Source organism: Mesoplodon mirus, assembly GCF_964341445.2.
Source record: "Mesoplodon mirus genome assembly, chromosome: 4".
Classification (NCBI taxonomy): domain Eukaryota; kingdom Metazoa; phylum Chordata; class Mammalia; order Artiodactyla; family Ziphiidae; genus Mesoplodon; species Mesoplodon mirus.
Genome location: NC_138979.1, coordinates 59,191,262 through 59,214,727, shown reverse-complemented (window position 1 = coordinate 59,214,727; position 23,466 = coordinate 59,191,262). Strand labels below are relative to the sequence as shown.

At 45.2% G+C, this 23,466-nt stretch overlaps 1 protein-coding gene across 1 annotated transcript in view; it reads right to left on the bottom strand.

Moving 5' to 3' along the window:
* The window catches only part of GLCE (glucuronic acid epimerase), a 118,743-nt gene extending 117,549 nt beyond the window's left edge, over positions 1–1,194 (bottom strand). Inside the window, exon 1 of the mRNA XM_082617875.1 lies at positions 1,005–1,194. The gene's annotated coding sequence lies outside the window, so the exon portion shown is untranslated. The remainder of the gene's footprint in view (positions 1–1,004) is intronic.
* Between the last annotated feature and the right edge of the window lie 22,272 nt (positions 1,195–23,466).

The following is a 23,466-nucleotide window of genomic DNA, read 5'->3' as shown; positions in this document are numbered from 1 at the left end:
CGCCTCCACAGGGATCCCGGGACAGAGAGAAGGAAACTGCAGAACAAACCCACTATTTCTCCAACTAGGCAACAACACGGATCAATCCTCCAACTAAGCATTGAGTAAATCTCATCTAGAAAGAGATTTGTTCCAGGATGCTGACCAGCCACAGACTGTGTACTAGGCTGGCTCGGGATGTCACCAGAGTCCCCTTCCCGCCCCGAGCCGACCCAGCGCCTGCAGAGCCGCGCCCTCCCTTCGAGATCTCCCGGGGACCCGCTAACTCGCCCAGTCGCCCCCGAAAAGACTGGAAGCCGTGCCAAGTTACCGCCCCCCTCTGGGCAAAGCAGAAACCCCAATAAAGACGCTGGTCTCCGCTGTAAACCCTTCCGCCCCCAGCAGCCCACCAAGGCTGTCCCGGCCACTGCAGGACGCAGATACATCGCCCTCTCTCCCGGAGACCCCGATAAACAGACGGAACCCCAACACACTGCTTCTTTATCCCAGGAATGCGAAACGAGACGCCCACTCTCGCTCAAAGGACCCCCAAAACCCCATGGATTTGCCCCTTCAGAGACCTAGGACCTTCCTAAACTGAATCCTCTGCCCCCAAAGAGCCTGAGACCGCAATAAAAGGAGCCCTTGTCCCGGAACCGCGCTATACCACCTCAAGGAACCGAAGGATCCTGATAAATCTCCTTCGACCCCGAAGACCCGGGACCCAATATGCTGCCAGCCACCACCACCCCCCAAGCCGGAAAAAAACCCGGACCCCCATTAAACCGCCTCCTCACGCCGAGGAGCCCTGGCACCCGCTACACCGCCCTTGGGCGCCCGCACCCGGATCCCATCCCACCGCCTCCTCGACCCCCGCACTCACGAACCCCTCCAAGCCTCGCGCCCACCCGGCAGCGCCGCGCTGCCCGCGGAGCCGCCCCCGTCGGGAGCCCCCCTGCCCCGGCTGCTCCGTGTCCCCGCTCCCCGACCGCTCCTCAGCGAAGACGAGCTCCGGGCTTCCTCACCTGGGTAGCGTCGGAGGGCAAGAGGACCGGGGAGCCCTCAGGAAGAGAAGGAGGCGGCAGAGAAGGGGCTGCCCAGGCCTGCGTCTGCCGCAGCTTCAACCCCTCCGCGAGGAAGCGCTTGTGTGAGAAGAGCCCTCCCGCTCCGCGCGCAGCCGGGAGACGGAGCCACAGCCGTGCCCACCGCTCTTCCCGCGAGATCCCAGCCACAGCGAGGGGCGGGGCCACGGCGAGGGGCGGCTGCAGAGGATCGAGTGACAACCCCGAGAGCCTGTCTGCGGCGGGGCAGGAGGCGGGACTTGGAGCCTAATACTACCAATCGTAAAATAGGAAAGGTGATTCGCCTACCGCTTCTCTTCTCCCTCGCCCCTCATCAATAAACTAGGCAAAAGGAGCAGTGGCCTTAAGTAGTCAGGGGCAGAGGGAAGGTATCTTGGATGGAGAGGTTTGGCTTGTGTCTGGTCCTGGTCAGCCTCCGCAGATATACCTGGTTAGGGAAGAAGGTGGTTTTCACACCGCCGTGGACTGGGGCGCTGTTACCCTCGGTTACCGCGCGGCCTGAAGTGCTCAAGAGGTTCGCCTCTTCCTGGTTGAAGGCGCACCCTCCTCGGGTTACCCAGGTCTAAACCTGTTTTCCCCCCATCGGGGCCTCTCCTCCCTCTCCACCTCAGACAGGGCGCCATTGTTGAGATGCCAGTGTTTTCCCAACCCCTACTAGGGACGTCTGGTCTGACAAAGGACACCCTTCTGATTCGTGTTTATTTCTACTGAAAGCCTTCTAGAAGAGTAGAAAGTAAATCTCAGTCACCATTATAACAAATTCCGAAATTAAATGAAAAGTTGTATCTGTGTGGACCCCAGTGTCTGGCACACGCAGGGCACTGAATAAATGTGAAAGGAATGACTGATGAATGTGATATTTAAATACAGTCCTCTCTCAGTATCCTGGGGTATTGGTTCCAGGACCCCTGCAGATACTAAAATAGTGGATACTCAATTCCCTTATGTAAAATGGCTGTAGTATTTGCATATAACCTACCTCCCATATCCTTTAAATCATCTCTGGATTATTTATAATACCTAATACAATGTAAATACTATGTAAATAGTTGCCGGTGCAACTTTTTAGAACTTTCTGGAATTTTTTTTCCTGAATACCATGATTGGTTGAATCCGCAGATATGGTGGCCAACTATGTATGAAATCTGAACCCACTCCAGAAAATTTGGGCTTTCCTAGCCTTTCCTCTACAGTGACAGTCAACTTTTTTCACCCTTAAGCCCAGTCTCTTCATTATTATGCCTATCCTATAGCCTTCATTCGTTCCCTGTCCCACAGCAAGAAGTGTCCTTTCTCCTCATCAAGGTTAATCCCTGAACCTGTACACTGGATCACAGCCATTCCCAGATTTGATGAATAAACTATCCTTTCCTTGTTATCAATTTTCCCCTCTAATCTAGCTCTTTTCTCCCACAAACACAGTCTCCTCCATGCTTTGAACAGAACGAAACAACTAACCTCCTCCACCCTTTCAAACTACTCTACCTCCTTTCTTCTCAGAAACAGTGCTTAAGAGACATGAAACTGTATTTGCTGTCTTTACTTTCTCATCTCTTGTTTTCCCCACTGCAATGCTGCTTACACCCACACAATGGGCTGATCTCTCAGTGATCACAAAAGACCTCTTTCCTCTTTCTATTTTGGGGGATCTTTCCCAATGACCATATTGCAGCCTTTTGACAATGCCAGACATCTCCTCCTTTGGTACCTGCCTAACTACTTTCTCCAGATTCTCTAGCTACTCTTCTGATTTTTTTTTTAATCCTCTTTCCTCATTCAAAAACTATTGCATATTGCAATCTCCTTATCTTATAGCCATGCCTTGTGCATAATAAGAAAAATGGTTTCCACACATGGTTCCACACTTTGAGTGTCAATAAGTGGCTCAGACAAAAGCTGTTAGAAGAATCCAGAGGGAGGAGACATGACTGTGAGGCTGGTCTTAAAACAGTAGTTGGCCCATACAAATGCAGAGCAGACACAGAGGCTTTTCAGAAAAAAAAACTGAGTGAACCTGAGCACAGAGGAAAGGATGTAGGCCGAGCCTGGCTATGGGTGCACCAGATTGGTCTACAGAGGATTCCTGCAGAAGAGCAGTAAAAGGTAAGTTTAGGGAAGAACCAATAGTAAAAGGCCTTAAAAACCAGGCCAAGTTGATTCAACTTGATTCTATATCAAATGGGAAGCCAGAGCCAACCCTAGCATTTGTAGGGCCCACAAAAGGCTACACATGGAGTTCCACGTATCAAATGTCTAAATATTATGTAAAAGTTATAAAACAAGCTAACAAACTGTGAAGTTAAAAAATATATCCTTTTGCTTTGACAAATTTTCCTAACCACTTGGAAGGCCAGGTTTGAACTTAGGGTTCTGGGACTTTTCAGAGTTCCCTGCTTGGATCAGAGAGAGCTGGACCACACACAGAGCAGTCTTCCCCCCTTTTCTTCCCACAGCCAGTTCACCCCCACTCCATGGGTACCCCAGCCCACATGTCCAAGCTCCATTCACACTTTTCCCTCTACAAAACTATAATTTCTTAGCCACTCCACAAGTTCAGGAGTTGATATTTCAGGCTCAAGGGGGGAAGACCACAGAGGCCCTGGAAGTGAGCTCAGGGTCATTGGGGTAAAGAATTTGGGCTTCCAATACCTGAAGCGAGGTCTGAAGGGGTGAAGTCAGCTTCAGGTGGGCATATTCCTTTGGTTTGATGGATTCCCGTCCCACGTAGGAGTGCAGCTGGAGAAGGGCCAGAGCAGAGCCCCTTAAAAGTAGGCCCCTCTCACCTGCATCTAAGGTGGTAGCAGGTAGCAGCAGAGCCCCTGAATGTCTTCAGTAGGGTAATGACATATATAGTAGATCTATAGCTTGAAATATAAATCTGTGTATTTTCTGTTTCCCACCTCCTCTCCTCTTGCACTGGTATCTTAATGGCAGGAATGTACTGGAAAGAAAACTCGATCCTTGACTCCACTCTCTCCTTATGTGGCAACTCCTCTCCAATGCCTGGTTTCACAAATTATACTATTCTATGACTCCCTTATTAATCAGTGTATTAGAAACCTGGGTGTCTCTAAATGTGAGAAAACAGAAAAGCTATGAAGCACTCTTAGCCTGGACTGGAGCTTGGAACACTCACATTTGACTTCTAAATTAAAATGCTTTGGAAATAGAAGCTCCTGAAGAGGCCCAATGTGAAGAGTACACAGGCGTGAAGAGTACACAGGCAGGAAGAGTACTAAAAAGGCAGTAAGCCACCACAGACGGGGGCACCCCTCTCACCATCTGTCTTTATGGCACGACGCTTCACTCTGTGGCCTGACAGTCATGCTCTGTCCTCACAACCTCTCCATCTGGTACCAAGTACACCCTTCAGCACATTGTATGTTAAGAGCTGCCAAGGAGCCAGAACTACCATGGTTTCTGTTTTCAGGATCCAAGCCTAGAATTCTGCCTGTGGATCCTGTACATCTCTCAGCGGTGCTGCAGATGATTTCAGCAGGAGGCTCCGATGCTTCCTTAATCCCAGGACCGACATCTACTCATAGCCACACTCTCACTCACCATCTGTGGCTGGTCTTCGCCAATCAGCAGCAGAAGAGAGCCAGCTAACTTCTTATTCAGGTCTTACCATCTGCTGCCTGTGTCTAACCTGTTAGTCCAGGTAAGGACAATCCAACGCTTCGATCCCTGTTCCTTTCTAGCCCTTCCATCCTTACTGGTGTCCCCCTCTCTGAGCATGTGCTGGGGAAAGCTTCCTCCTGGCCGCTGCATATTCATGAGGGGCATAGAAAACAGTATCGTTGGAGAATCTGGAAGAAGAAATCTGGCTCTGTTGGACCCAACCTCCACTCCACCCTTTTCAAGTTTTGGAGGAACACCTATTTGGTTAGGTTAGAAGGCTGAAATTCTGCATGAATTACCCCAAGATTGAGGGAACAGTATTCACCTGTCCATTTGCTGACCACACGCTAAACCTCTGAGTTTGGTTTATTTTGAAGATACCCAGTTACAAAAGGGGGAAATCCAGAGGGTTGTAATGGTTTATAAATATGTCCACAAAACTTTTGATACATCTCCCTTCAAGAGGTGGAGCTTAATTCTCTTCCCCTTGAGTATGGGATCAAGGGGAAGTGCTAGAAGTGAGTGATTCAATTCTAGCAAAGAGAATATGGCAGAAGTGACAGTGTATGACTTCTAAGACTAGGTCGTAAGAGACGTTGCAGCTTCCTCCTTAGTTTCTCTCTTTGATCACTTACTCTGGACGAAGCCAGCTGCCATGCCATAAGGACATTCAAGCAGAGGCCCACATGGCAAGAAACTTAGGCCTCCAGCTAACAGCTGTGTGAGTGAGCCATCTTGGAAACCTCAGTCCAGCTCCGGTTAAGCCTTCAGATGCCTACAGCCCCAGGCCAACACCTTGACATAACCTCATGAGCCGGGACCACCCAACTAAGCCTCTCTCAAATTCCACACAGAAACTGTGTGAGATAATACCTGTCTGTTTTTTTTTTTTTCTTTTATTGAAGTATAGTTGATATACAATGTTGTGTTAGTTTAAGGTTACTCGTCTATTGTTTTAAGCCATTTCCTTTTGACATCACTTGTTATCCAGCAATAGATAGCTAATACAAAAGTGTTGAGAGTAGTTTAGTCTACTCCTACTCCTAGGCAAATATCTAAAAACTCACATCAGGCACTAACATTACCTAAAGAGCGAGGAACAACAGATTTGTAGCTATAATGGCTACATCTAAACTTCAAGCGATACTGCACCAAAAGAATGTAGAAGAAATCATTTCTTGGTGGGAACAAAGATTCCAAGGCCTTCAGACTGTTAAGAGTATCAGAGCAGATTGGAGATTGCGACAATTGCGGAGCCATTTGGAGGCAGTTGATAGTAGGTCTTGAGCAGTAGGAAACTTTTCACCCTCAAAAGCTTAGAGTGCTTCACAAACATACTACTGTCATCCAAGTTTATGGGAAAGTATATATTTCCATGAAAACAGAGGTGGAAAAAACCTCAAGCATCCTCTTATCCATCCATATTAACCGAGAATAAGAAGTTGAAGATTCCATCTACAGGGATCCTGTCAAAATGAAATTGACATCCTGACACCATTAGTACCCATATGAGAGCAGAGTATGTTTGACAGCAAGAATATTGAAATTCTTTCTTGCATATAAAACTATATTTCTGAAGTCTTAACATTGTGAATTAAGATTCAGTGGGAGAGCAATTTCCCTATTAAGTAAAAAATGAGGAAAGGACATAAAAAGGAGACCAGTTAACTGAGTTACATACATTGCCTGTCTAAATTCATCTTACATCTGTAAGAACCATCTAGGTGGGCCATATATACAAAGAGTCAAATACTTTACAAGTTAACCAGAAGATAACTTAGAACTAAGAAGATATACTTGAGATTCATTTGCAGGTCCATGATTCAAATGACCACAGCACAGATGTGGGATCTTTCATTTCCTGCAGCAGTGAGGGCAAAAATTAAGTCTTTGAACAACAAGGCCTTAGAAAGACTCTGAATTCTATACCTTTCTCTCGATCCCTCACCATCAGATTTTTTTAATCAGCAAATACTTATTGAATAGCTACTAAGTGCAGGGCATTGTGATGATGCAGAGTACAAGCCACTGTTCCTGTCATTAAAAAAAAAAAATCATATGAACGAGATGAGAATCTAAAACATGCTGTGCCTTGCACGTAGTACTCAATTGCTAGCAGGTAAGTTGATGAAAAAGCATCCTGGGCAGTTACTCTTGGCTACCTTTGAGATTGGCCTCATCATTTACAACAGAAAGGTTCTAACATAGGTGGCTAGGGACTGTTATACAGAGAAAATGGGATATAAGCTATACTCTTAGGTCGGATAGAAGTTTGGTAACAGAAGAGAAGATGGCGCTTCTGGGGGGAGTAAATAATATAAACAAAAGCTTAAAGTCAGTGGATAAAAATGTCTGGTGGAACAAACAATTTACCTTAGAGAGTAAGTAAATACAGAAATTTAGGTCAGAATCAGATTAAAGATGGACTTGAAAGTCACGTGAAGTCTGAGTTTATTCAGTAGCCAACTCTTTTAAGCAGAAGAGTCACCTGGTCTAATCAGTGTTTGGGGAAGATTAATCCAGCAGGATCTCACAGGGTGGACTGAAATGGGGAAAGCTCAAGTGTGAGACAATGAGGGCAGAATCCAAGTACAGCGTCTGCCCAAGACAAGAGGACTTAAACAGTAGGTAACCACTCAGCAGGGCAGAGCTAATCAGTTTTTTTGTTTTGTTTTGTTTTTTTGGGTTTTTTTGGGCTGTGTCGTGTCTTAGTTGTGGCACACGGGCTCTTCGTTGTGGTGCCAGGCTTCTCTCTAGTTGTGGCGTGCGGGTTTTCTCTCTCTAGTTGAGGCCCACGAGCTCAGTAGTTGTGGCGCAAGGGCCTAGTTGCCCTGCAGCATGTGGAATCTTAGTTCCCGACCAGGGATCCAACCTGCATCCCTTGCATTGGAAGGTGGATTCTTTACCACTAGACCAACAGGGAAGTCCCTAACCAGTTTTTAAATTACCAAATAGTAAGGGAACTCTTGATGAAGTTTTGACTTAGAGACATGGTACTTAAGATTAGTAAGTACTTACGATTAGTACCTATACAGTACTTATGATCGGTCGTGGATATGTTCTACAGATATTTACTATGAGTCCAGCACTCTGCCAGATGCTTGGTACATAATAATAAACATGACAGCTGTGAAGACCAGTTGATGAGGTATACATCCATGAAACAAATAACTGAACACAACCATGATAAGTGCTCTGAAAATTACTGGGTATTCTGAGATCATGTATCAGGGAACCTAATCCCAGCCTCACTAGGAGTCAGGGAGGGCCCCCGAGAAGAAGTAACATTTAAAATGAGACCTGGGGACTTCCCTGGTGGCGCAGTGGTTAAGAATCTGCCTGCCAATGCCGGGGACACAGGTTCGATCCCTGGTCTGGGAAGATCCCACATGACGTGGAGCAACTAAGCCTGTGTGCCACAACTCCTGAGCCTGCACTCTAGAGCCTGTGAGCCACAACTCCTGAGCCTGCATGCCACAACTACTGAAGCCTGCACGCCTAGAGCCCATGCTCCACAACAACAGAAGCCACCGCAATGAGAAGCGAACGCACCACAACGAAGAGTAACCCCCCGCTCACTGCAACTAGAGAAAGCTCATGCACAGCAACAAAGACCCAACGCAGCCCAAAATAGTAAATAAGTAAATAAATTTATTAAAAAAAAACAAGAGACCTGAAGCAGGAATAGGAGTTATTACGGTGAAAGGGGTTGATGAGCAGTACACTCCAAGCAGAAGCATGCTAAGATTAGATGGTATTTCTAACAAAGACCTGACAAAATTCCAATGTGGCTTTCTTCCAATGGTGCAGAAAGAGTCTAAAGAGTTAAGTAGGAGGCTGGATTATGCAAGGTCTTATGCGCTAGGAAAAGGATTTGGAGCTTTATCCTAAGAGCAATGTTAGCATGTTTTTCTGAGATTGGTCAATTCCATTCTCTGATGTGATGACAAAAAGGAGCCAATGAAGGCACCAACCTCGTGCATATTCTACGTGGGTGGTCACCAGTTGATGGGACCTAAGGTTTTGGAGAAGTTCCTCTGCTTTGAAACTATCTCTCCTGCTTGCAAACTGATGTCTAAAATTTATTGAACATGGAATATTTGATACAACAAATGGAAAATCAAATGTCAAATGCTGATTTCTCCAGCAAGAGGAGCACTAAGGTGCAAATGACTGATAGCTCAACTGCCCTGAGAACAGGTTTTGAGGTCACTGAGAGGTGGAGGAAAGGAGGAAATCTGATACAGAAAGCAGTCACAGAGAGGGGAAAGGGATACACGAAAGAAACACTGGAGGCACCAGAGAGAGTACCTATCACGTAGTACGTGCTCAACAAATACTTGTAGGAAGAAATGGAAGAAAGGAAGAAAGAAATCTCATAGTTTTATCAAGACTTGGCATCTATTTGGGGCAAGCAAATTGGCTCTTTTCTCCCTGATCCCACATATGTTACGTATTAGGAAGACCAGGGGCAAGGAAAGGAGAGGAGAGAGCACAAATACAACCTCTAGAAGTCCTCGGGGTACATGGAACATGAGTTGTGATTCAGTTGGTTCCTGGGACCACAAGGTAAGACAATGGGTTTGTCTTCCAATGAGGAAGACATCCAAATTTTCCCCAGGAAGGTGGGGAGCCTGGGAAATGGGCAGGGATGGAGCCCTGTGAGAATAGTGGGCAGAAAACCATGGCAGACCCTGCATTTCTGTGCCTGCAAGGTTGAGGCCCAGCATCTGGCCTGTGGGACACTATATCTCTGAGGCCTCGCTCTCAAAAACCACCGCCCTTCTTCTGACATTTCTTTAGTAGCACCTGGAACAAACTGTTCATTAGCAACCCCCAGAGGTTTTGTTTAAACAGCCATATTGAATCATTATTACTGACCAAGAGTCACCCACACCTATGGGCTTTAGTTGGGACAGAAAAATCTAAGAAAAACTGCTTTTGAGTAGTTAAGGATGGTTTCTCTTTTTCTTTCCATGCAATACAAAAGATACACATCCCATTTTCCTTGCGCACATTTCAATTAAATATGTGTTTTCACCATATAAGCCTCTGCTGTCAGAATAAAAATACTTCTGGAATAGCTCAGTAAACTCACTGTGTTACTTGGTAACTTGACCTTTCGCTGCTTTTAAATTAACCAATGGGGAAACAGTAAGTTTAATATAATAATTAAAGCATTATCTTCATTAAAGATTATTAGATAAATAGGAAAAGGGCTCCCTGAAAACCAGCGCGTGCTCTGTGGTTATAACAACCCCAGCATTTTGAAAGTAGCATGATTGAAGGGTCTGGAATTGAGTTTGGTGATTGGGTATCTCTGTAAAATATGAACCATGTTAACAATGATTCCTTCTCCCTAGTGTGTTCTAAAGATTGTTTCCATGGCAATCTACATTGTTTTGTCTAAATTATTCTTCATGCCATTTTTTTCTCTCCATCTAGGTATTTGTAAAGCACCTATCACTTGAGTATCTCTTCTCTGAACAAGTCCCCAGGAGGGAAAAGAGAATATTTCTTGGAAGAAATGAAAGGCTGACACTTGTCTAGAAGAGCCCAATTTGTGAGATTATGTAGGGCCTGAGGTTCTCTGTAGACTGCCCCACCACCTCCCACTGGGATCCACCTTCTGCTCAGGTGATGGGAAGGCAAAAGCCCTGGTCTACATATCTGTCACTTCTGAGATGTCTTCTCAGGAGTCCAGTCCTTTCTAGGCTTTGGACAGAATGATAAACTGGGGGTGGGGTGGGAGAGATGGGCTCTTAGAAAACAGATGCCTCTACTGTGTAGCAGAGACAATGCAACTTGTACACCAAACAATTCTATTTTCTCCCAGCACACAGGAAGATTTCATTTTCGAGGTACGGCCAAGTACTAGTTCTAGCAGAAGCAATGAACTCATCATTGCTGCCTCATCAGAGCAGAAGCAATGAACACTACTTCTTGGCCGGGCCCTAAAATGTCCTGAGATATCCTTTGCTATCTCTCCTCCCTCATCTACTGGCTGGCTGGATACGGAGGAACCAGTGAAGGATTCCAAGGTCCCAGAAGATGGAGGGACCGCTGGATGGAAGGAGAGGGTCCTGAATCACTGTGTGGTAAACTGTCATACACTTGAACTGATGTGAGTGAGGAATAAACCTGTTATGTGTTAAGCTACTGACATTTGGCATTGTCACAGCAGCTGGCCTAATGGATGAGATATGGCAGGTTTCTGGGCAGAACCAGCAACAGATGGCAGCAGGAACTCTGTGTAGGGAAACAAAGTGTAGTGACTAGAGGTAAAATGGACAGGAAAATGGTCAGAGTCCAGATCAGGGTCTTCAAGGTGGTATTAACAGCCATAGCTTGACATTAGCTGAGCATGACAAGAGAGGGTCTTGGGATCCAAGGATTGGGGCTCTCACTGGACTTCAGCCCCTGAGGGCACAGTTTGCACAGTAAGGGTAAGACAGGGCCTACATTTCAAAGGAATGAAGTGAAGCATTTAGGAAGGAATCAGGCAGGGCAGAGGTTTGAGCAAAAGGATAAGACACAGACCTGGTGACTGGGATTGCAGCACAGTGCAGAGGCTTGGACACGGGAGAACAAGGTAAGAACTTCTTCCCAGGCCCAGGCACATGTCAGAGGAACAAAAGTGGCAGCTACAGCATGGCTGACTCAATGTCAGTCTCCTGGGGTAATAATACTCAGGGAGCAATCTGGTCGAGTTGTACTTATAGGAGGGTACAAAGTGGCCTTGGCAGCAACAGAGGACAGCAGAGCATGGAGAAAAACCCATCACACGGTGAGCAATCAGGAAATCAGAGCTCAGGAAGTGAGACAAGAGTCAGGAGACCATCTATGGAGTCAGGAGCTGAGAGATGGTGACAATAAGAGGTTAAAAGAGTAATCTGAGAAAAAGCAGCAAGAATGGAGCTTAATGATCATCAGTCAATTGCCTTCGAAGGCCAGGTCAAGTTGACTTCAAGGATGGCAACAGGTGGGCGATGAGAAGGGGCACTGATGAGCCAGGAAGTCAGGCTGTACCAGACACCGATCAACAAGGAAAGGAAACCAGTCACTGCGAGGAAGCATCCTCATTTCTCCCTTGCAGCACTGTGAACGAACTGTGTCAATGCGCTGGTAAGGTCTGGCTTTCCCCGAACATCACTATAACCCACATGTTCTCACACAGAGAATCAGCACTCATCTCATTCAGCTGGTAGGAGGTGGAATTATCACTCTAACTGCAGGCACTGGACAATCGCCTGTTACTTAGACACTCATAAAAGAGTTTTTATAGGCAATGAGCTATGAGACTGTTAACATTTACATTCTGACCCATGCCTAGGAGTTTGGCTTGCTGTATGTGAAGGATATGAGTTCTGCAGGTTGATCATTATGAGTTGGACTGTATTTTATTGGGAGACGTCGTTAGCTTCTCTTGGGATAATTAAGCTCTCATCCAGAGAACAGGGAAGCTCAAAATGACCAGGAATGGTACAGGCACATTGAGTTGGACCAATGGCTAGTTGAACACAGGATTCTGTCTCTGGTGAAGAGTGGTAGATGTTTCCCCACAAGACACTCACTGTGGGCTGAGAGTTCATTGGTCACAGGAAGGATCTCCACAACATTCTTTCAAACAAGAGGGACACAGCCTTTTATTTTATAAGCTGAAATCAAATTTCTAATAATAATAAAACTCTCCAAGAAAGAACTCACTTCTTATAGGCTATGAATAATCTCATTTACACTATGGTGTAAATGACTGATATCAGACACTTTCCAGAGTAGATTTTAATTGTGGAGAGGCAGAGAACAGGGTCAAAGAAGTGGGAGAAAAGTGAGACTATAAGGAAGGGGAAGCTCACGGAAAGGGTATAGCTAGGGATGCTACTGGTACTCCTTTACAAGGTGACCTCAACTTACTGCTCCAGTCTCCTCCCCTGCTTGTCTACTCACCTTTCACACCTATCCTCCAACACTGACAGGTGTCTGCCTTTCTCAAGACACATCGTAACCTTTCTTCTCTGCCTCCCATGTGTATTCTCCATGCTTGGGACTTCTTCCATCACACAGTCTCTGCCTGGACAGCTCTTACTCTCCAAGTCCGGGTTAAATGTTATCTCCCCTGAGAAGCCAGCCATCTCTCAGGCAGTGCCTGTTGCTGCTTCCTCTGTGTTCTATCAGCACTTTGCTCCTTTAGCACTAGTTATGTTAGATATCTTCTCCTCTGGGCTGTGAAGCCCTCAATGGCAGGGACTGTTGTTAACTTGTTTCTGGATCCTGTGTCCAACACAGGACCAGGCATTGCCACTTCCCAATCAATGGTTACTTGATCGGTAAAAAGTTTTCTATTTCACAACTTCTCCCAAAGTCCAACTCTTTCCTCAGCCTCCACCCTGTATCCTAAGCTCTCCCTTGGTCTCTCAGCTCTCATTTTTCTCATTGGTGAATTGGAAGTAAATATACTTAGGTGTTGTGAGAATGGATGAAGAGAGAAGTAAACTCCAAGTAGGAACAATCAAAGCATCAAAGCAACCTAAAAGAATTGTTTATATGGCCTTGACTCTGGAAAGGATTTAAAACAAAATGCTGATTCATTTTTAAAAAAGCAACCAGACAACCCTTTTCTAAGTACCAATTATGGTCCTGATGCTGGACTGGAAAACAGCCTTTTACCTCAATTTTAATAGAATTTATATACATTTTCCATTCCAATTTTCTTTTTTTTTTGAGGTGTAATTGATGACAACATTATATTAGTCTCAGGTGTACAACATAATGAGTCTATATTTCTATATATTGCAGAATGATCACCACAATAACACTTCAATTTTCTGAGAAGAGACAAGACCAAAATGTTCCATCCACTAAAATATATAGTTCTCCTTGGCTGGTCATGCACCATCATGATGAAGATTCATGTTTGAATCAGTCTATTCACTAAATTAATGACCTGTTAATTCAGAAAGATAAAACCCAGATCCAAAAGCAGCATGGGAAAGTAGAAGGAGCTCAAATCTGAAGGACTTGGTTCTAGTCCCAGCTCTGCCCTTAGTAGAAGGGTACCAATTCTTTGTCTATCTCTTCATCTCTCAAATGAAAAGGGCTTGACTATATTCTCTAATCATGGCCACAACACTAGCTCTCATTCCACAATCTTTTCTTACAGTGTGATAATGACTCTTGTCCCATCTTGTTCTTTCCCTTGATCATGGGACTGCTTCAACCAATAGAATATAGCAGAAGCAACACTGTGTGACTTCTGAGTCTGGATTATAAAAAAGCCATGCAGTTCTGCCTTGCTTGTGGAACACCAGCTCTTTGAACTTAGCTGCCATTATATGAGGAAGCACAAACTAGACCATGTGACAAGACCACAGAAAAAGGCCATATATAGGTGTCCCAGTCAACAGACAGACCTGTGAGTGAGACACATCCAGGGGAGCCTAGCCCTTGGCCATTCAGTCATCTCCAGCCTTTGAGTCTTCCCAGCTGAGGTCCTGGACCTCATGGAATTGAGAAAGCATTTCCTGCTGTGCCTGTCTGAAATTCGGACCCAAAGAATCCCTGAACATAATAAAATGGTTGTCTTATGCCATCCAATTTTGGCATAGCTTGTTATACAGCAATAGGAACTGGAAGAGATGGTAATGTCTCTCCTGACTACCTTACAACGTTGCGAAGATCAAGTGAGATTAGTATGTAAGACCATGCTCTGCACAGTTAAAAATAGCCTACAATAAAATTCAATAAGTGGGACTACCCTGGTGGCGCAGTGGTTAAGAACCCGCCTGCAGATGCAGGGGACGTGGTTTCGAGCCCTGGTCCGGGAAGATCCCACATGCTGCGGAGCAACTAAGCCCGTGCTGCACAACTACTCAGCCTGTGCTCTAGAGCCCACGTGCCACAACTACTGAAGCCCACACGCCTAGAGTCCATGCTCCACAACAAGAGAAGCCACAGCAGTGAGAAGCCTGCACACCACAATGAAGAGTAGCCCCCGCTCAACTAGAGAAAGCCCACGCAGCAAAGAAGAACCAACACAGCCAAAAATAAATAAAATTTAAAAATAAAATAAAATTCAATAACCTGGTATGAAGCAGCTGTGCCTGGCTTCACTAACCTCCCCATTTCCCTGCCCTTGTAGGTTCAGAGGCCCCACTACAGAACGGTAAGACCTTGAGGAACCCAGTTTGAAAACCACCCTTCTCATCCAACCCATTCATTCTATGGATGAGAAAACAGGCCTAGAGCGACTCGTCCAAAGTCACACACTGGCTATGTGCTGGCTTTGTCACGCCGCCTCCAAAAAGAGAACTATTTCAGGTAGGACCATCCTTGTCTGAGAGCCAGAAAGTTGCAAGAAGGGACAAGTAAGATCATTGCGTGATATTTCTTTACAAGTGTCCAACAGACACTTTGAGCTGTTGCCCAAACATGCCAAAGATAAGCCTACTTTATTCCCCTCATCCCCTCCCTGCTCCTCTCCCACTCAGTCCTGGTAGCATAGATCATTCTGTTGGGTAAAACAGAAAGACCAAGCTTCATGTTCCACGCAGAGCTCTGCAGGCTGTCAGCCTGGTGATGAATGGAGATCTGAGCTCATGCAGAGGTCTGCCTGGTTTGGGTGAAGCTCTGATCACCCGTCATTGGCATTAGGGAGAGTTCCTAATTGTCACTTGGTGATGGGGTGCTGCTCTGTGGTTAAGTGCGTGGCAGCCTCTCTCGATTATTAACCTTTATGTTGCCCCAGTAGCAGTGAGGGCAAAGGCAGGCTGGGATTCTGATCAAGTTATACTTAATGCACTGCTTCTCTTACTCAGAAAATATCCCAACTATTTCAATGGAAGGAAAAAAAAAAAAAAAAACCCAAACCAAACCAAGCAGAAAGGATAAAGGTGAAAACTATTGACCCAAGTACAATAATGTCTTTCCATCTGATGTGATATGTTCCTCTACCTGGGAAGGCCCTAGAGGTACTGATGAAGGACCCCTGACATTCTGAAAGCCACAGATTCATAAATCATTGAGGCTGAAAAAGGCTTTTGTTCCTGTCCCCTGAAATAAGGGTGTCATTCATTTAGGATTTATGGCTCCGGGGAAGGCTATTTATCTAAATGACTACAGAGAACATTAATGGGAAACTTTAGTGTTTCTGATCCAGTGGGAGCCATGGAGCTGGAAGCTTTACATGGGAACCAGGGAATATCAGGTTTCAATGAGCTTTCAAAAAATCTATGGATGTAGTAATTACTGAACAATCATTTGGTTGGAATATTAGTGTCAGCATACTCGAAGAAGAGATAATGAATTATCTTTAAAGACAAAGCAAGATGTTTATTATAGTGTTTCATGGCAGAGTACTGGGATTTTAAATTTTAAAAAGATTAGAAACAAGCATTTTTTTTACTATAAAAGTGCATGTTCATTGAATAAAGCTCAGTAAATACAGAAAGTCTAAATAAAAATTAAATCACCCATACTCTCACTCAGCAATGATAATCACAGTAAACATGCTGGGTGTCTTTCCTTCCAGTCTTTTTTTCTGTGAGTATGTGTACACACACATACACACACACACACACGATTTTATGTTATAGGTATATATATATAATTTAAAAGTAAGAGTTTTGCATTACACCTTTGCATTCTACTTTTTTTATTTGACATTATGTAAGATCATTTCACATCCTTCAAAAGTATGTTTTGTAGAAGCCACATCATATTTAGTCACATACGTGTACCATAGTATATTCAACAGTTCCCCTTTTATTAGACATCTAGTTGTTTCCAGCTTTCACACTGTCTCTGAAATTTTCTTTATGTTAAATCCTAGAAGTGAGATTTGTGGAGGAAAAGATCTATACTTTTTTATAAGGCACTCAACACACATTGCCTTTACACTCTTCCAGTCACCTTATTTTCTCTTTTCTTATGCAGTGGGCCATGTGTGAGCTATGGGACTTCAGCCTGACTTTGTACCCCTTCTTCAAGAATGATCACTGGGTGTGTCATTCTGCCCCATGACTCCTAGCCCCAAGGTTCCACGGTTCAGTTGTTTGCCCTTGTGTTTACTTATTCCCACACCTTCCCTAGGAACTTGTTTACTCAGTGTTCTTTGTGTTTATGTTGCCTTGCCACCCGCACTCACTTTCCCCCTTTTCACTTCTTCCAAAAATCACACCCATCTTCAGGGTCCAGTTTAACTCTCTCCTCCCTCACAGGGCCTTCCCAGTATACTCTATCCACAGGCTTCTCTCCTGAACTGTTCCATATTTTATTGTCTTCATACCACTCCCCTGATAATCACCACTTAACAGCTGTGTGACCTTCAGTAATCCCAGAAACTTGTCGTGAGAATTTAATGAGATCAAGCCTATAAAATAAATACCTATCACAGAGTGGGGCACATGCTGCAGTTGAGCAATAAATGGAAGCTGTTATTGTTATTATGGCCAGTTGGCCTTGTGACATTTCTTCTGTGGAATGTTACATACATCCTCTTCCACTGCTATTTAACTGTGTGTAACCTAGATTCCAAATTCCCTGAGGCCAGCTGCTCCCTGGCACCCAGAGCTGTGTCCTCTCGGAGGAAGATCACAGGGAATATTGCCCAAGTGGTAGGGTCATCCAAGTCTCTCTCCCTTGCTTTCCTCAGTTAGTTTTGCTTCTTAGATGACCTCAGAACCCAAAGCTCTGAACTTTTCTGCCTCTTAAATGACTGTATATGCTGCTGGAGCACATAGCAAGATTCAGCAGGATGCAGTGGTTCAGGGCTAGTTTTGTATTTAATTTGATTGAGGAGTAGAAATGTGAGTGCATATGTGCATCAGAGTTTCTGAGTTGGAAGGACACTTAGAGGTCTCCTTGTCACTTGCACCCATTTTCCAAATATGGGGAGATACCTTAGTGCTGTGCCTGGGTGGAGTGCTAGGAGACCTGAGCTCTGGTTCTTCTATTTACAAATCTTTGTGTCCTCGACAAGTCACTACCCTTTCTGGTTTTCAGCTTTTTCATCTATAAAATGAGACAGTTGGACTACATAATATCTTAAGTGCCTTCCAACTAAATTTTATGATTCTATGAAACTGAAGCCCAGAAAGGTTAAGAAACTTTCCCTAAATTATGGAGAACACAGACTAGAATAAAAATCTGACTTAAATTCCAGCTCTTTGCCTATCCCTCTAGTCTAACTTGCCAATCACAGACACTCATCTAGTGCCTTACATATGCTAGACAACCAGAAGGATCACAAGCAGGGATAAGTCAAGGGCCCAGTTTTCATGGAGTTCATAGACTAGCTGGGAACACAGACACAAACAGAAAATTACCAACCAGCTAGGTTCTTCCCCGACATCTATTCTCCCCTTTCACTCACACAATTCATAGAATCCCCAGTTTTAACCGAGCATGTATTCATGCAGAATGAAGTTGAATCTCTCAACCTTTGTTGCAGCTAAGTGTGGCCATGGGATCAAGTAGTTCTGGAAAGGGCAATGTTCTCAGAATTGTTCTGTGCAACTCCTAGGTCACTGCTCTCCCTTATCTCATTTTCCCACTGACTGGGATGTGGACGTGGTGCTGAGCCATCTTGCACCACGTGCACAAAGACACTATCCTAGGGATGAGCAAGAAGATAGCAGAAGTCTGGGTCCTGGTGCCCTGGAGACACCACTGGACTGATTATTCTTGCACTGTTACAGAATACAAGCATATTTCTAGGTGTTAAATGAGGCAAAACTGTTATTTTGGGTCTCTGTTACAGCTTCTAAACTCACATCCTAATATATTTGACAGCTAAGGACCAAAGGTGTTCGTGGAGTACAGATGAGAGGGCCATTCCTGGAAGCCGTGATGGTCAAGATCCTTATAGATGGAGCGTGAGCTGGGTTAAAAGAATGATGGGTAGTAATAGAGAATAGCCTGCCTAAGTGAGGTTCATGGCAATGAGCCAAGTCACCGAAATGGGAGTATAGGTGGTAGTTTGGAAAGGGACTAAAGAGAAGTCTTCTGTAAGATGATGATCCCCAACTTATCATCATAGTCAATTGGGAGGCTTAAAAACAGATTCCTGGGTCCCAGCAACAAATATTATGATGACAGTAAACCAGACATGGGATCCAAGTATCTGTACTTTAAAGCTTTCAGGTGATTCTGATGATGGAAAGCACTGTGTCTACAATAAGAAGCAGCTAGAATGAGACTAGGCTATGGAGGACTTTAAAATCCATGCTAAAAATTTATTGCTCCCCCAAGACTGTGCTTGGAACCACCCGAGCATCTTAGACTGTGCTTTTAAAACAAATTGTCAGGACTTCCCTGGTGGTCCAGTGATTGGGACTCCATGCCTCCACTGCAGGGGGTGCGGGTATGATCCCTGGCCGGGGAACTCAGATCTCGCATGCTGCATGGCACAGCCAAAAAATTAAAAATTAAAAAAAGTTTTAAAAAATAAAGCTAATTGTCAGGTAAGAGGAATTCTAAGAGGAAGTCCACATGGTATCCTAGAAATTTCAGACCTGGGCTCTCATTCTGGCTCTACCCCTCATCAACTGTGTGACCTGGAGAATGAGCGTCAATGTCTTTATTAGGAAAAATAGAGAAAATAAGCATTGCTGTGGAGATGAAATGGGAAAATGTATGCACAAATATCTAGCTCAGTGTAAACACCCTATAATGTCGTTGACATGTTAGTTGCCCTCCGGGCACTGAGCTCTTGCTCTGTCTGCTGTGCTCGAGGTGGGTTGATTAGGAGGTATGTACGGGTGGAGGTGGGGGTGAGGGTGGGGCTGGGGGTGGTGGTCTAGAGACCAGGATTGCAGTCCTGCCTCTGGCATCCACTCACCTGTGACCTTGGGCCCCTAGCACTCTGCTAGCAGTGGACCACACCATCATGAGTCTTTGGCCCCTGTATAAATAATTCAACCTTGTTATTATTTAGCATTCTGTAGTCAAGGCTGGAGACCCGCCAAAGTCAGGCCAGGCCTCTGTGGCACTGAAGGGCTCTCGTGGACTCCCCTGCAAGCTCAGCCTTCAGCCTTGATTTCCATCAGTTCAGGATGGAGGAGAAAGGGCACATTCTAGAAGCTCCCAGGGTTCTACATTGTGACTTGGAGAAAATAAAAAGGCTTAATTAATTTGGGCTAAAGTACACAAGCCTTTGACATTTTGAAAAATGGTTTTATGACATTTCTTTGATAGGTCTGGACCAAAGGCAGCTGCTTGTACTTTAGGGAAGTGACAGAAAAGGGGAAGGAGAGAGAGCAAGTGAGGAAAACTAGCATTTTAACAATACCCCTAACATTTACATTTAACAGCTCCTGGGAGCTGCGTTATACTTTTCAAAGCAGCTTTACATTCATTACTAAATTATTTGATTTTTACAATTACTGAGCAAGAGAGAGAACAGGGGTGAAGAAGTTCTGCCACTTACTAACTGGATGTGCCTTGTCAGATTAACTTCTCTGACCTCAGCTTTCTCTCCTTTGAAGTGGGGATATTGCCTGCTGTGCAGGCTTGTGGTAACAATTAAATGAAATGCAAATTGTAAACAAAGTCCCTAGCGTAGCTGATGGCACAGAGCAGATGCTCACTAGCTGTGAGTTTCCTTTGCCTCTCATTATATAGATGTGCCAACTGATGAGAGAAATAATTTGAGCCCATGTCGTGTTGAAACAAGTGCCTGGCCCAGGGATTTTTCTCACTACAGCATATAGACTCTCAGGAAAGGCTAGTTCCCAAAATACAACAAATGCTGCTTGTGGCTTTCCCTCCAAATTCCATACTGGAAGTAGAATCTGAAATTGGTTTGTGGGGCTCCTAATAGCAGAATGACAGGCAAGTAGGAGGAGAGAGATTCACTGTGGAAGGCAACAGCCAAGCAGATGGGTGAGGGGAGAAGGAAGCTCATGGTGAGTCTGGCTTCAGGCAATGCGTCTTTCTGCCAAGCTACCAATAGAACAGGCTGGCAGAAGGTACAGAACGAAGGGCATCCAGAGATATGGCAAGTTCCAGCACCAGGCTGGGAAGACCTGCCACAGCAATGCAACACGAAATCAAGGCCGGAAATTATCTTGACAGATCGAATGAAATGAGTAGGATGAGATCCAAAAGAACTAAACGCAAGGTCATGCACTGAGTTCAGAAACCCAAGGGCACAAAATACTGAATGAGAAAAACTGACTTTAAAGCAGAAGATGCTTTCCACTTCCTTTTTGAAATGTCAAGCAATCAGAAGGCAGCCTCACGCAAGAGAAAGAGTACCTGACCAGTAGGGGTCCCTATTCTGTCCTCACTCTACATAAGCTGTGAGTCATTTAACCTCTCTGGACCTCAGTTTCTTTTCCTATAAAATTAGTGGCTTGGACTACTAGATAATTCTTATGGTTTATATTAACTTTAACATATAACTCTCGCATTTTATCAAGTCAAGAAGACTTGGTAGGGCTTCCCTGGTAGCTCAGTGGTTAAGAATCTGCCTGCCAATGCATGGGACATGGGTTCGAGCCCTGGTCCAGGAAGATCCCACATGCCATGGAGCAACTAAGCCCATGTGCCGCAACTACTGGGCCTGCGCTCTAGAGCCCGTGGGCCACAACTACTGAGCCCGTGAGCCACAACTACTGAGCCCACCCGACTAGAGCCCATGCTCTGCAACAAGAGAAGCCACTGAAATGAGAAGCCCACGCACCACAACGAAGAGTAGCCCCCACTCGCCACAGCCAGAGAAAGCCTGCACACAGCAATGAAGACACAATGCAGCGATAAATAAATAAATAAATAAATAAATAAATAAATAATAAAATAAAATTTAAAAAAAGAAGACTTGGTAGTTTTAGTTGGCTGTAAGTTCAATAATAGCCAGTAGGATGCAAATAGCAGTTGACAGTAGGAATATAGTGGTCACTTAAGACAAGGCAGTAGCCCAGCTGACCTCAGTTGCTGGGCAGACCTCTTTATAGTAGTCAATTTGAGGGGAAAGTGCACATTTTGAGGGGTCTATAGGAAAGCTAGAGTCTGTCCAGAGAAAGCTCTTCAGGATTGTGAGAGCTCATATTTGAATTTGGAAAAGTTGAGAAAACTGGAAATATTTACTCTCAGGAAGAAAACCCTGAAAAGGCACGGAATAGCTATAATTCCAATATCTGATGGGCTGCAGCTCAAAAGGTGAATCAGGATTATCCTGAGCTCTAACTTCTGTGGTCCAGACAAAGTGGGTCAGCTTGCACTCAACATATGAATCTGCCACCGTGGAGCTGGGGCAGGAGGCCCATCCCTCAGAGGGAGCAGGCTGCTGCTGGAGGTGCCGGCCTGCACCCTGGGAACAGCCTCGGGATGCGCAAGGGGAAAACACATGCATCCAAGATCTCTTTTAATTCTGAGATCTGAGGATTCAAATCAAGGAAGGAGCAGGAGGGACTGAAGACAAGACCACTGGAAAAATGAGAGAAGCAGGGTGAAGGGGGGTAATGAGCAGAGAGGGCCTGGCTGCCTCTGTAAATGCCTCATTCATCCCATGGCCACTGCAGGCAGCGCTGTTAGACCAACTAGCAAGTGGGCAAGAAGCAAAGCAGCATGACCAGTGGACTGCCCCTCACAACCTGAGTGGGGGGAGCTAGTTAGGGTGGGAGTGATGGGACAGCAGAGCTCAGTGGCTTCCGGTTTCTGTTGGTTTTGTCTTTAGTTGGTTGATCCCCAGAGAGCAGGGATCTTATTTAGATCTTTCTGCTCCCTCACCAGTTAGCTCCTGGCTCCACTTCACACACACCACCGGTGCTCAATAAACATCTTGTCAAGTGCCTGCATGAATGGACGAAGGAACAGCTGGAGCTCAATAAACAGCTATTGACACAATTAATTAATTAATTAATTGATGGGAAATTGACCCGGCCTTTCATTCTGCTCTCAGGAGGGTGAAACTATAAGAAAGGAAGCTCACAATGGAAACAAAGATGGAGGAGATGAAAACTAAGGAAGTAAGAAACATATTGGCAGAAGGAAAGGAGAGAGAGGTGGGGAGGAAAAAATTGCAAATAAAGATCAGTAATAGGGGACCACCAATACTGGCTTCCAGGCGCTCCATCCATTCATCCATCAGTTCATTCCATGATTCCTTTATTCATTCCCTTGAGCAGCCTTTTTAAAGAGCCTACTATCACTCCAGCTTGTTCTTGAGACTACCTGAGACACCACGAAGCATAAAATCCAGCTACTGTTTCTAGTGTCTATACCAGAGGCTCATAAAAAGAATACTGCTAGAAAATAATATAAGACGCATGATGGCTCAAGATCACACACCAGCTCTGTAGTTTCCTAAATCACCAGGGGCCGGATTGGAGGCAAGCTCTAGGAATACTATTTTTAAAATGTTTGTCTGGCTGCCTCCATATTCTCAGGCACCTCAAATTTCTTCCCACATAGTTCTGAGGGTTATCAATGGGTGACACACTATGTTTATAGGGGTCTCAGGGCCCCTGACACCAGCCTGCTCATCGGCCCTGCCTTGCTGAGCTGAAACCTTCAGTCACCTTGTGCAGCAGCCACGGAGCGTGCCTGCCAAAACCTGGTGCACCGGGGGCACCACCAAGGGCCCTGCTACTGCTGCTGCTGGTGCTCTCCGGTACTTGTATTGAAGCCACTCATGTCCCAAACCTGCCCATGCTCCACACTTGCCTATATCCAACACCCAGCATAGGTGACCAGGCTGGAGACGCTCCTTCGCTTCCCACTGTGGCAGCAGTTGCTGGCCTCAAAGCAGCAGCTATCTGAGACCATTAGCACCCATGACCGTCAT